General features: G+C 45.4%; 1 protein-coding gene across 1 annotated transcript in view; it reads right to left on the reverse strand.

Moving 5' to 3' along the window:
- Positions 1-3,146: 3,146 nt before the first annotated feature.
- Positions 3,147-14,979, reverse strand: part of SOBP (sine oculis binding protein homolog (Drosophila)) — a 172,621-nt gene continuing 160,788 nt past the window's right edge. Inside the window, 1 exon segment of the mRNA XM_011952843.1 lies at positions 3,147-5,095. The gene's annotated coding sequence lies outside the window, so the exon portion shown is untranslated.

The following is a 14,979-nucleotide window of genomic DNA, read 5'->3' on the forward strand; positions in this document are numbered from 1 at the left end:
GTCAAGGAATTATCTCATCTGGAAGGCACTTTTGGCAAAACGCGTAACAGTTGCATGACCTGGAATCAGCATTCAGCACAAATGCAAGGGCATTGGCTGAGTCTTATCCCATTTGTGTTGCTCCCAGCACTTAGCCCTGGCCTTGCATTCAGAAGCCCAAAGTCTGCTGGCTCACTGGCTGCCTCAGGAGTAGCACTGGCACCTCCCTCAAGGACTAGAAACACAAAATGAAACTCGGGAGTCTTTCTGTGTTTGCTGCACAACTGCTCTGATTTCCAGGGTCTTATTGTCTTCTTCTGTCATTAGGCTAGTAGCATAAAATTGGTTCAACTCAGCCAACACTTTCAGTTCCAAGGGCAGTGAGTAGCTCTTCAAAGATGCAAAGTGAAGAGGGCCATGGTGCATCCCTCCGATGAGCCTGGCAATGTGGGAAGACTGTTCAGCACGGTGCCAGAAGTGGCCTCTGTCCATTTAAACGTGGGTCATGGAAGCCCAAGGGAGAAGCAATTAATTGCCCCTCAGGGATTCAAGTTTGGCTTCATGGAGGGGTGGCATGTAAACTGATCCTTGAAGGAGATGCCTTATTAGTTTTTAAAATAAATAATGACAATGAGGGCTTTCCAGGGGCTGTGCATGTGCTCAGGAGATGAGAGGCAAATAAGGCACAATTCCCATCCTCAAGGACTTTGCAGACTGGTAAAGCGCACAGACAGATGAGCGGCTGGAAAAGCTGAGTATGATCTGCACCAGGGGGGAGGTCAGCACAGAGGGAGTGCCTGCCCCAACAGGGGAGGGGAGGAGCTGGTCCATGCAGCTTCCCGGAAAAGACCTCATCTGAGCAGTTGGGCTGCAGAAATTGCCCAGGGAAGAGGAAAGACAGACATCCCATGTGCAAAGGCACAGGAGGGAGAGAGAGCAGGGGCATCAGGAACCAGCTCCTAATCCTAGGCAGGTGGCATGTGGGTGAGGCTGGTGACAAGGGAGTGGGAGTGGACTGGGCTGGGAGGCAGCAAAGGCCAGAGCCGGCAGCGGGGGAGGCTTTGCGTGTTATGCCCTGCCCTTGACTTTGACTAGTAGGCTACAGGAATCACTGAAAAGCTGCAAGGAGGTATTACACGTCTCAGGGAGGGTCCCTATTGAAGCTATTAAAGGAGGCTAAGCATCTGGCCCTTGGGGTACATGGGGTGGCTGAGGAGGGAAAGGAGTCCACCAGAGTCTTGAGTGCCTGTGCACCTGCGCCTCAGTCTGGCTTTTGGTTGTGCCATCTGGGTGGCATGGCCTGGCACTTATAGGTCTACTTGTGACTCAAGCTGCCCATCCCTTATCAGGGGAGCACCTACCTGCAAGGAGAGGGCAGCTTTGCAAAGTTATAAATCCAGGCTCCAAACACGTGATTACGTAAACCCTGGAAAACACTGAGAGAGCATCCTAGTGAGACCAAGAAGTGGTCCATCCTTTCCACAGCCCTGTCTTCCCATCAAGTATAAACTACTAGGGCAGGGACTGTGAGTTTTCTTCCTCTCTGGCCTCCCCTCAGCATCAGGCATAGGGCTTTGTGTTCCGTGGGGGGTTGATAACCACCAAGGAAAATCCTGCCTGACTTACTTTTCAGAAAGCAGAATGTCCTCTGCAAGTCCCCGCATCCAGTAAAGGCGAGGCATGCACTCACCATTAACACACAATCTTCTGGCTTGGTTTAAAATGAGGACCACTTTTGAATAAAACTAAATCACTGCCACACATTTACAGGAAGTCAAAGACTCTTCATGAAGATGTCAACAGTTTTTCTCTACACTGGAGGTAGGGGCGGGGTACTGGCACCAAGCCTCCAGGCTTGAATCCCATTCAGCAACTCACTGGCCCTGTGACCTTGGGTGATTACTAAACTGCTGAGCTCCTGCTTCTTCGTATGTAATAAAGGGAAAATAAAGGCCCCTCCCATAAAGAAGGTTATTGTGAAGATTAAATGAGACTAATATGCAAACACTCAACATGTACTCACGCTTACATACATTATTGTTTCTATTTATCTTTGTATATGGTTTTGATATCCCAAGAGAATTGTGCATTCAGACAGCAGTAAGATCATGAGAAGGAAGACGAGGAAAAGGGGTGCTGATGGCTTATGAGATGCCACAGAATCTTTCTATGCTGGAACAAAGGTACCTTTTGTTTCCAAAAGGGTCAAAATGCTTGCTTGACAATCTTGGACTACAGACAAAAGCAAAATCAATATCCTGGATGACTGTCTCCATGGCCAAGTCCAGATGAATAATGCTATCAGGACAACCACAGCCGGGTGCCTCGGCCACTGGCACGGCCTTGGCGGGGCTTGCCTCGGCAGTGTTCAGACGGAGTCACCGCCGTAAATATAATCCTGCACCAGGAAGCCTCCAAGATTCTCTCGGGCTCCAAGGGAGAAGGAAATCAGGTCTCCGGAATCCACAGGATGGTCTCTTTGAGGGAACTGCTCATGGTACCTCAGATGTTAATGAGCATTCATTTTTTGAGAAGAGAAATCAACTAAGTGTGGTACTCTGAACAGGTCGAGTTGCTTTTCTAGGCTTCTGTTTTTTCATATGTAGAACAAGAGAACTGAACTCGATTTACAATGACTAGAACCAGCTATTAGCATACTTTCCACCTTAGGAACTTTCTGATATTTAACTCAGGTACCACAGAGCCAAACGACCCACCCCATTCACATAAGGCTGAAATAAAAGTCTCTAGTCAGTGGAATGAGATGGTGTGTGAACGTGAGTGGAACCTGTGGAGCATGTTTGCCTCCATTTGATGGTGTTTCTTGAACCTTAGGCCTGAACTCTTGGAGCCAAAAAAGATCAGGACTTGAAAAACACTTGGAAGGGACACCACACCTGGGTCTACAGGCCTAAGCACTCACTTCCCACACACTGTGTGCCGTCAGTGATGGGCATGGTTGGGAAGTAGGCCCTGGAACGGATGGAGTGGGCTCTTGTCTGCAGACAAGCGTGGTCTAGCAGGTCAGAAAGAGACAGTGCTATCCCTGTAGCTTACTATCTTTTAAAACTCCTTAGGTCTATTTTTTAAAAATGAACACCTCTGTAACAAAAATAAAATAAAATAACAACAGTAGTCATAATAATGAGAAAAGCCAAATAAGCACATGTAAGTGCATTTTTTTTTTCTTCGAGATTTATTTTTTGTTTGATGAATCTGACACCAGTCAGGGAGAGGAGAATGTTGTGACCCAGCAGAAAAATACGGCCCCAGAGGAGGGGTGGCTTCTTCCTGCCTGGGTGGGTTTGGTGCTGGGGTTTATTTGTTATTATTTTTTAATTTGTTGCTGGAAGTTTTTCTTTTGTTTACTTTTATAAATCTCTCCCCAGGCTTGCGAGCTTCCCTCCCTCCCACCTCCCCTTCCCCTGCCCCCAAATTTCATTTTTAAAAAGCGAGCTTGCTCGCCAGGTGTGTCCCCCAAGCTCTCACAGCTCTAATAAATAAGGAGCACCTGTAAAACAGTAGCTTGACTTGTGAAGTGACTCTGTACAAAGGAGAATCTAGAAATACAGTATGTACACCGCATCCTCGGGCCGTGGCGCTTCAAGGCTGGTGCCACACCGTCCTGGCCCTGCCCACCCGCGACTCGCCACCCCTCCTGCTGAGGCTCCACGGCCTTGTGGGGCAGGGGAACCTGGACCCCTCCAGAGGGAACAATTGCTTTATTTGAGTTAGTAAACAGATACACTGAATCACAAGGTGATTTGATTTTTTTTTTTTTTTTAGTTTTCTTCCTTTTTTGATTTTTTTCTTAATTTTTTCTCTTCTTTTCTTTTTTTTTTTCTTTTTTTTTCTGTACTCATCAGAATGGGATACTCCACAACTGTCTCACCAACTCAGTGCCAGTACACATGCTCTAGAGGACTTCTGGACTCGCAGCTACAACTGTACAAGTGCACACAAGTGAATCTACCCTGTTATCCTCCACCCACTGATTGAGGATTGAATTGCACATTTCTCTTAACCATGACAGGAGAAAGCAAACAGTGAAACAGAATCATGGGTGATCTTTCTCACTTTCCCTCTTGTTTTCATTGGTTTGTCCATACCATTCTAATTATCATGAAAGGGCTCTGCGTATAGAGAGATTGTCTCACTGACTTCCTGGATCACCGAAAACCATCAGGGTTGAAATTTCATCCGAGTCTTTCCTGACGCCCAGCAAATATTCCCCCTCAGATTATTTTACACCTTGAGGGCATTTTGGTCTTCAGTTCAACACTCTTGCTCTGTTCCCAAATGGGGCGCTATTTAGGGGAATTTAAAGAGAAAGCTGAGAAGAATAAACATTTACCGAGTTCTCTTGGCATTCAGTCTCTGAAAAACCACAGTATAAACTATTCATGCTGCTTCTTACATCTGTCAAATCGAAAATTAAAAGCCATAAAAGTGGAACACTGAAAATATGGCATCAAAAAGGATAAAGGTGGCCTTTGTAAAAATAACAAGAAAAGTATATTAGCCAATAAAATATTCTAACTCTTCATTTAAAAGTGCATCCCGGGCAGGACAGAGATGACTCTGAAGCGCTGGGCCTCCAGGACCACCCCTCTCCGCCGTCAAAACGTGAACAGTATAGGTCCAAAACTGTACAATGCAAATCACAATTCTTAGTGTAGCAGCAAAACCACAGCAGTTTTTAAAAAGATTAAAAAAAGATTTTTTGTGTTCCAATCCATATCATCTTCCAGCCTCAGCCGCTGAGCCTTGAAGACGGGGCGGGGAGAATACCTACATTGGTCCTTGTGGCTTGTTGGTATTTCATTTTTTTTAAAAGCCAGGGGTGAAATCCCTAAGTTCCTCTGGGGAGAAGCAGAGATGGTGGCAGCAGGAAGGCTGGGCCTGCCTGGTGGGTCCAAGACGCGCGGGCTTCTCTGGGCTAGAGGCCATCGAGGGAGGGCTGCTTCCTCTGAGATGCTTAATGACAGGAAGCGGCTTTATTTGCTTGAGTTTGAGCCAGAGGGGGTGGTGAGCTGACCAGCTGGTGTCATTGGATGGCGTGACATGGTTTGCTCTGCGCCCTCTCTCCGTGAGCGTACCCTGTGAGTGAGCATTCCTGGAAAAAGAGCAGAAGGGCCTGTCAGAATCCACTGGACCGATCCCCTCCCTCCGCCCAGCTGGGGAGAACCCAGGCATGAATCAGACAGCAGCGCACTCTCCAGCCACCAGGGCAGACCTAGGATGAGCCCCAGAACCGCTGCAGCACAGCGTGATTTCAACAGGAGTTTCATTCACGGTCTGCTCAGGTCAGCCCTGCCAGCTTTGTGTGAGGAAATGAAACTCAAGTCATTTTTTGGAATACCATAATGAGCAGGGTGTACCACGCCCTCACCCAAAGACCACAGCATCCTTTGCAACCCAGCAACCCTTCCCCCTCCACATGACTGCATGCTTAACCAGCAGGAGGCTTTTTTTTTCTTTTCTTTTTTTTTGAGACAGGGTCTCGCTCTGTTGCCCAAGCTGGAGTGCAGTGGCGCAACTGGCTCACTGCAATCTCTGCCTCCCAGTTTCAAGGGATTCTCCTGCCTCAGCCTCCCAAGTAGCTGGGATTACAGGTATGCACCACCATGCCCAGCTAATTTTTGTATTTTTAGTAGAGACCAGGATTTCACCATGTTGGCCAGGCCTAGTCTTGAACTCCCAGCCTCAAGTGATCCACCCACCTTGGGCTCCCAAAGTGCTGGGATTACAGGCGTGAACCACTGTGCCCAGCCCTAGCAGGAGGCCTTTTGAGTCACCCAAGGTCACTCCAAAGCCAGGCAAGGTCACGGGGGACCCTGGAGCTCCAGAGCTCACTTCTGTAACCCTATGTCTCAGCTCTGGTATTTGCTGAAAAGAGGGCCAATAGATTCACTTTTTGGCAAGTGGAAAATTACCATGGACACATATACCTATCTTCAGAAGTTTCCCACAAAGGCAACTAAGCTGGAAGAAATGCCTGCTCTTCTCCGTGTGTGGGTCTTGCCTGTAAAAGGTGAGCCATTCGCATGTCTTCACATCCAAAACAAACAGTAGCACTGGACTGGAAGAAAATAAACCAACCAAGAGCCTTGGGGTCCCAGGGCAGAGGCTCTGAACAGGATTTTCCACCAGGAAAGTTAGTTTCTGGGGAAGGCTCATCCCAACATTCACCGAGACATGAGGCTCTGCCTCTTTATCCCTGCAGGCTTCTTTCATTTGCTGCCAGTCGCTTGGTTTGAAATACAGCTTCCTGAGGCCACTCAGTCACTCCCAGGAGCAGCCACTTAGAAGTCAGCCAATGCACGGTAAAGCCCCAGAGGTCAGGGGTTTGTCTGTTTTGCTCGTGTCTCTACACCCAACTCCTAGCTCAGAGTCTGGCCCGCTGTGGGCGCTCGACACACTTTGATCACGTGAGTAGGTCAGGCGGCTCTCTTCTGCCATGCCCCAAAACAGCACCTTTTCTTTCTGCCAATAAATGAGGCCATCAGAAATGTGAATGGGTAAAATTTGGCTAAGGTGAGGTGGTGACAGAGGACTTGTAAACATCTTTACAACTGTTGAGATTATTCTTAGAACAATGAGCAAATAACTCCAGAGAGGTGATCGAATGTAGGACTTGAAGGGACCCCAGAGATAATACAGTACCAATTCCTCATTTTATAGTGAAGAAATGGAGCCACAAAGCGACCTGGAAGCTTGCTTGGAGTGTTTCTAACATGAATTTAGCAAGAACAAGAGGAGGTCAAATGCCCATTGGGAGGACTAAGTGGAAGCTTGTGCTTTGAACCCTGCTATCCAAATCCCGGTGTTAATGGCAACAATAATCAGCAGCAGCCAAAAACAAGGTTTGAAAGCTTCATTGTGCATGACAGGAAATGCCTGAGTTCCCCCAATCACATTAAATCACCAGATCTGTGTGTACTTCATATGTATATTAAATAACCAAAGTGAAAATGCAAAACACCACAAATATGTAATGGGGGTGGAATTACAAGGCCATGGAAACCTTTTCATTTGGCACGGTCAGATTTGGAAATGTGGATATTTATTTCTGAATAAAGAGTTCATATTTGACTGTCTTTCGTTCTGTCTCTGTCTCTCTCTCTCTTTCTTTCAAATAAGTGACAATGGAGAGAAGGGATACAAAAACAAAAGCGCCAAGATCCACCATCAAATGTGAGGCCACAAAAAATTGAGGAGCTGCAGAGATGACAAGTGGATCCAAAGACACCGGGGTCACTTCTTCTGGGGACAATTCTTTTGCATTTAGCAAGCACAGCCTGGAAGTTGCTGTGGAGGGAGGGAAGCCATCCCCACCTCTGGGCCTGGAACCAAGAGTGACTGAATCTTGTAGTGAGAGGGGGCCTCCAAATTCTTTCTTTAAAAGGGAGAAGGGAGAGTGGTTAACATTTTCCTCCAGTAACTGGAAAACACCACCATTTTGAATTGCTTACTTAAGAATGCTGCAACTGCTTTTTTTAATAATGTAGTTTTTTTCTTTAATGCAACCACTATTTTAAAAAAGGAATATTTCTCCAGTAAGTTTCTTTATATTCAAATCACCTTTGGACAAAGACCAAACATGGGCAGCATCAGCCTACTTAAAGAAAATTTCCAGGCTTTCACAAGAGACTCGGGAAAATGGGATTTATAATAAGAGCCATTCTGGAACCTTAACTACAGCATTTGCCATCCCAAACACTATAATAATCATTATTATTCTCTGGTATCTATTATTGTCTGGTAAATAATATGTGTTTTCCCCCAAAGTTCTAAAGGGTGCAGCTGCACCACACACTATTTTTCGCAGCCCTAGTCCTGCTGCTCTGAAAAGCTTGCTCACACGAAGCTTATTTTAAGAGAATGGTAAAGCAGACAATTTGTGCTGTTTCCTTCCCTCTCACCACATACTTGCCGTGTCTGGGACACCTACAAAGGCCAGATGGTGGCAGTACAAGTCCCTCTCTGCTGATAACATTTGAGGAGGGGGTGGTATTGAAGGCATCCTCATTTGTCCTTCTGGCTCTGGCTGGTTCAGGGCAGCCCCCTTGTTAGTGACACAGGAAAAAGACTCTGGAATCGATGAAAACGAAGAACCAAGCTGGGCTTCACTTTTCTGATATTTCTTGGTATGCAAGTTATGAAATCTAACAGAGTGGGGAGGAAACAAGCTTGGGATTTTTAGAAAGTGATCATGGCAGGAAGTTCCAGAGTCTGGAGCTGGTTCGATTTTGCCCTTGCCAAGCAGAAGATCTTACAAAAAAAAACTGTCCTCCATGTCTAAATGTCTTCATCTGTGCAAAGGGGAAATTACTACAGTAAGTGAAACAGAGACCCAAGTTACAGTCCAAATGCCTCTGACTGGCTGTGTGACCTCGGACCTCTTCCTCAGCCACCCTCCCCCAGAGCCTCAATTCTTCTACTATGTTCCTCAGCCACCCTCCCTCAGAGCCCTGATTCCTTCTCCATGTTCCTCAGCCACCCTCCTTCAGAGCCTCCATTCCTCTTCCATGTTCCTCAGCCACCCTCCCCCAGAGCCTTGATTCCTCCTCCGTGTTCCTCAGCCACCCTCCCTCAGAGCCCTGATTCCTTCTCCATGTTCCTCAGCCACGCTCCCTCAGAGCCTCGATTCCTCCTCTATGTTCCTTAGTCACCCTCCCCCAGAGACTCGATTCTTCTACGATGTTCCTCAGCCACCCTCCCTCAGAGCCTCGATTTCTCATCCGTGTTCCTCAGGCAACCTCCCTGAGAGCCTCGATTCTTCTATGTTCCTCAGCCACCCTCCCTCAGAGCCTTGATTCTTCTACTATGTTCCTCAGCCACCCTCCCTCAGAGCCCTGATTCCTTCTCCATGTTCTTCAGCCACCCTCCCTCAGAGCCTCGATTCCTCCTTCATGTTCCTCAGCCACCCTCCCTCAGAGCCTTGATTCTTCTACTATGTTCCTCAGCCACCCTCCCTCAGAGCCCTGATTCCTTCTCCATGTTCTTCAGCCACCCTCCCTCAGAGCCTCGATTCCTCCTTCATGTTCCTCAGCCACCCTCCCTCAGAGCCTCAATTCCTCCTCCATGTTCCTCAGCCACCCTCACCCAGAGCCTTGATTCTTCTACTGTGTTCCTCAGCCACCCTCCCTCAGAGCCCTGATTCCTCCTCCATGTTCCTCAGCCACCCTCCTTCAGAGCCTCAATTCCTCCTCCATGTTCCTCAGCCACCCTCACCCAGAGCCTCGATTCTTCCACTGCGTCCCCGGCCACCCTCCCTCAGAGCCTCGATTCTTCTTCCTCTGTGCAGTGGGGGCCTGGGTGAGTATTAAGTCTTCCATTTCTCACATGCTGAGACTGTGGAATCCTTCAACAAAAGCCAGTATCAAATATGTAGAATTATAAACTTGAACAACTGGATTTTAATCTGTTACCAATAAGGAAGCCCATGAACTTCGGACCCTGAACTCCAAAATTTCAGAAAGAGTCTCCTTCTCTCAGCGCGCGCACACACACACACACACACACACACACACACCTATGGAAGAGGTTTGTGGAATACCCCTTAAAGCAGGGGATTCTGGGGAAGTGGCCATACTTGTGCCTCACACTTGGGTTTTCCTCTGAATTGGGCATTTGTCTGAAGGCTGGATAATCCACCTCTGCTACGTGGAGCATCAGACACACACAATTGTACAAATAAGCCCATTTCTTATGCCATATATGTATCACACATGTACTATGGATGTACCATACATACACGCTGGCACAAGGCATGGTCTCCACCGGGCATGTATGACCAGCTATCTTCAGAATTCCAGGCCTGCCTGCCCCTTTTGGCCAGAGGAAGGAAATATTTCTCTTCATGGAATTGTAACTGCACACCAAATACATTGAGAGACTCTCTGTCCACCTGGTGAGTCACTTTTCTGTTTCATCAGGGAAGCATGGCCAAGAATGTGATCTAGATACTCATCTTCCTTTATAACACAAAATTTTCCAGAGAATTATAGAGAGCAAAACTGTGCCTAATACATTCTCTCAATGTTGATACTGTCAAAATGTGGCCACTCTCACCTTTACTTCTTTGACTTTTATAGCCTAAAACTTACACTTTGCAGCATTTCATAAAACTTCCAGGCAACCATTCCCAAAAGTAAATGTGTGTCCAAAGAAAAATGTCTGTCTTATTCTACATCCCAACATTTCCAAACTAGCTCTTTTGTGGTGGCAGATTCCACCTCTACCAGGAAGCCTGCCTCTATTAATCTAACCCATTTTCTAAACTTGTATTATTTCCTTCCTCAAATACTTTTGTAATTAGCATAATCAAAATCCAGTAGGTCTGTCCTGTCTTCCTCATTTAGAAGGCAAGCTCCCCATGTCTGTCATATTTATCCCCAGGAGTCTAAAACCCTGTGGCATCAATTCTGTGATGTGCAAGAAATGCCTGCTGCCAGCCAGCTTGCCTTTGTCCAATTACCCAGGACCTAGCAGAGATCCACTCACTCGGGCACATCTGCCCATCACTTATCACAGTTAAATACAGCCATTAGTGCTGGCGGCGGCAACGCTGTTTATCTGGGACAATAACGAGTCCCTGAGGACTGGATTGCTCTCAGGTAGCCGCAGCTATTCTGGTACACTCACAAGGGTAGAGCCCTGCGGTCAATGAACAGAGCCGCCTGCACCAGCTGATAAACTCTGAGCGCGATGCCAGATAGTGGTCCCCACACCAAACCCATCCCAGGAAGGAAGGTTTTTGCCAAAACATGATTCCTTCTCTCCTCCATCAACCATCTTTTCATGAAGAGCTTTCAAATGGCTTTTGCAGGATACAAATTGTTTTCATTTTTGAAGAGGATGGCATCTCTTTTCTTATAGTTCATTAGCTGATGAAGATACAGGCATAAGGTGGGAGATACTGCAGGTTTGGTTCTAGACCTCTGCAATAAAGTAAGTATCGCAATAAAGCAAGTCACATGCATTTTTTGGGGTTTCCCAGTGCATATAAAAGTTATGTTATACTATACAGTAGTCTATTAAATGTGCAGTAGCATTATGTCTAAAAAACAATGTACATTTCTTAATTTAAAATACTTTATTTGTAAAAAAAAATGCTACCAATCATCTGAGCCTTCAGCGAACCATAACCTTTGTGGTGGTGGAGAGTCTTGCCTTGATACTGATGGCTGCTGACTAATCAGGGTGGTGATTGCCAAAGGCTAGGGTGGCTGTGGCAATTTCTTAAAATAAGACAACATTAAAGTTTGCCACATTGGTTGATTCTTCCTTTCACGAAGGATTTCTCTGTGTCATGCTATGCTCTTTGATAACATTTTACCCACAATAGAACTCTTTCAAAACTGTAGTCAATCCCTGCTGCTGTTTTATCAACGAAGCTTATGGAATATTCTAAATCCTTTGTTGTAATTTAACATTGTTCACAGCATCTTTACCAGGAGCAGATTCTACCTCTAGAAACCAATTTCTTTGTTCATTCATAAGAAGCAACTCCTCATCTGTTCAAGTTTGATCATGAGATTGCAGCAATTCAGCCACATATTTAGGTTCCCCTTGTAATTCTCTTGCTATTTCCATCATATCTGCAGTTACTTCCTCCACTGAAATCTTGAACCTTCAAAGTCATCCATGAGTGTTGGAATCAACTCCTTCCAAACTCCTGTTAATGTTGATATTTTGACCTCCTCTTTATGAATCACAAATGTTCTTAATGGCATCTAGAATAGTGAATCCTTTCCAGAAGATTTTCAATGTATTTTGCCCAAATCTGTTAAAGGCATCACTATCAATGGCAGCTAGGGCCTTATGAAGTATATCTCGTAAATGATAACACTTGGAAGTCAAAATTCCTCCTTGATCCATGGGCTGCAGAATGAATGTTGTGTTAGCAGGCATGAAAACGATTAATTTCTTTGTACCGCTCCATCAGAGCTCTTGGATGACCAAGTATATTGTCAATAAGCAGTAATGTTTTGAAAGGATTATTTTTTCCTGAGCAGTGGGTCTCAACAGTGCGTTTAAAATATTCAGTAAACCATGGTATCAACAGATGTGCTGTCACCCAGGCTTCGTTGTTCCACTGATAGAGCTCAAGCAGAGTAGATTCAGCATAATTCTTAAAGGCCCTAGGATTTTCAGAATGGTAAGTGAACACTGGCTTCCACTTAAGGTCACCGGCAGCATTAGCCCCTACCAAGAGAGTCAGCCTGTCCTTTGAAGCTTCAAAGTCAGGCATTGACTCCTCTCTATCTACGAAAGTCCTAGTTGGCATCTTCTTTCAATATAAAGCTGTTTTATCTATATTGAAAATCTGTTGTCTAGTGTAGTCACCTTCACCAATGATCTTAGCTAGATCTTCTGAGTAGTTTGCTACAGCTTCTACGTCGGCACTTGCTGCTTCTCCTTGCATTTTGATGTTATGGAGACAGCTTCTTTCTTTAAAATTCATGAACCAACTTCTGCTAGCTTGAAAATCTTTTTCTGCAGCTTCCTCCCCTCTCTCAGCCTTCACTGATGAAGAGAGTTAGGGCCTTGCTCTGGATTAAGTTTTGGATTAAGGAAATATTGTGGTCAGTTTGATCTTCCATCTAGACCACTCAAATTTCCTCTATATCAGCAATAAGGCTGTTTTGCTTTCTTATCATTTGTGTGTTCACTGGAGTAGCACTTTTATTTATTATTTAGTGACAATATCTCACTCACTCAGGCTGGAGTGCAGTGGCATGATCACAGCTCACTGCAGCCTCAACTTCCTGGGCTCAGGTGTTCCTCCCACCTCAGCCTCCTGAGCAATTGGGACTACAGGTGTGCACCATCACACCCAGCTGATTTTTCATATTTTTTGTAGAGACAGGGTTTTGCCATGTTTCCCAGGCTGATCTTGAACTCCTGGGCTCAAGCGATGCATTAGCCGCAGCCTCCCAAAGTGCTGGGATTATTACAGGTTTGAGCCATTGTGCCTAGCCATGGAGTACCAATTTAAGTTTCCTTCAAGGACTTTTTCCTTGCATTCACAACTTGATTGGCACAAGAAGCCTAGCTTTTGGCCTGTCTTGGCTTTCAATATGCCTTCCTCACTAAGTTTAATCATTTCTCGCTTTTGATTCAAAATGAGAGACATGTGTCTCCTCCTTTCACTTAAACATTTAGAGGCCATCATAGGGTTATTAACTGGACTAGTTTCAATCTTGTATCTCAGGAAATAGGGAGGCCCAAGGAGAAGGAGAAAGATGGGGGAACAGCCAGTTGGTGGAGCAGTCAGAACATACCCAATGTTTATTGACTAACTTCACCTCTTACATGGGTACAGTTCATGGTGTCCCAAAACAATGACAATAGTAACATCAAAGATAACTGGTCACAAATCACCATAGCAGATATGATGATGAAAATGTTTGAAACATCGTGAGAATTACCAAAATGTGACACAGAGACATAAAGTGAGAACATGCTGTTGGAAAAATGGCATTCATAGACTTGACAGGGTTGCCACAAACCTTCCATCTGTACAAAGGCAATATTTGTGAAGCACAATAAAGTGAAGCATGATAAAGTGAGATATGCCTGCAACTGAAAAACATTCCTTCTCCTTTCGAGTCTATAGCTCGTGGTAAGGAGAGGGTATGGGAGCCAAGGGTGAGTTTCATCTTAGCTCAGTGTTAGGCTCTGGTCTGAATTTCAGCTTCATCACCGTGATGCTACTCACTCTATGGCTCTGTGAAGCTAAGGTTCCTGAGTACTAAAATTAAAATTAAAATTAACCAATTCTAAGGCCTTGTTTTCTTAAGAATTTTTTCCTTTAGCTATATGCCTTATTTTACTCGTTAATCAGTAAAAATTACAACCATATAAGACTCCCTACTGGGATAACTCTATCTTTAAGTCTTTGCTTTACAAATGAAAATGTTGTTTTCCTTTGCTGGTTCTATGGGTTAGGAGACAGCAGTCTGTTTTTTCTTACAAGCGGTCATTGCTATTTCTTGCTGACCTCTAAAAGTTTCTGAGGGGCAAAAAACCCAGAACTATGGAGCCCCCTCTTGTTCATTCACTTAAGTGAGTCCTTATCTTCACCCTGGACAATGGATTCTCTTTAAGTTCTTTTTGGAACCTGCAAGTTTAAGCAAACCAAATGACCTGGTCTCTGGCAGGCCCTCTTCCAAAACCATGGAGGGATTCATGACTAACAGTGTACTTTTCTTTTTTCTTTCTTTTTTTAACAAACACACTATAGCAGATGGCTCTGTTCACTCCCAAAAAAAGAAAAATAGAATAAAGAAGAATTACATGATAGAGCTAATGTTCTGCAGGAAATTTTGAACAGGAGCCTAGGTCCTATGCCCTGGCTTTCAGAACTAAGTACTTCCTATTGTGGTTTACGTCTTCAATGAAAGGAGTTTTCTTTTTTTCTTTCTTTCCTTTTTTTTTTTTTTTTTTTTGAGACAGGGTCTTGCTCTGTCACCCAGGTTGGAGTGCAGTGGTGCCATCATGGCTCACTGCAGCCTCAACCTCTTGGGCTCAAGTGATCTCAGCCTCCCAAGTAGCTGGGACCACAGGCATGCACCATCAAGTCTGGCTAAATTTTTCTAATTTTTTGTAGAAATGGGGTCTCCCTGTGTTGCCCAGACTGGTCTCAAATTCTTGGGCTTAAGTGATCCTCCCGCCTTGGCCTCTAGGCCTTGCAAAGTGCTGGGATTACAGGCATGAGCCATGGCTCCTGACTTTTTTTGTTTTTTGCTAGCGGGGGCGGGCAGGGTCTTGCTCTGTCACCCAGGCTGGAGGGCAGCTGCATGATCATAGCTCACTGCAGCCTCAAACTCCTGGGCCTCAGCCTCCTGAGTAGCTGGTTCTACAGGCATGCACCACAACGCCCAGCTAATTTCTAAATTTTTTGTAGAGATGGGGTCTCGAACTCCTGGGCTCATGATCCTCCTACCTCAGTCTTCCAAAGTCCTGAGATTACAGGCATGAGCCACTGTG

The sequence above is a fragment of the Colobus angolensis genome, unplaced genomic scaffold, assembly GCF_000951035.1.
Source record: "Colobus angolensis palliatus isolate OR3802 unplaced genomic scaffold, Cang.pa_1.0 Scaffold35, whole genome shotgun sequence".
Classification (NCBI taxonomy): Eukaryota; Metazoa; Chordata; class Mammalia; order Primates; family Cercopithecidae; genus Colobus; species Colobus angolensis.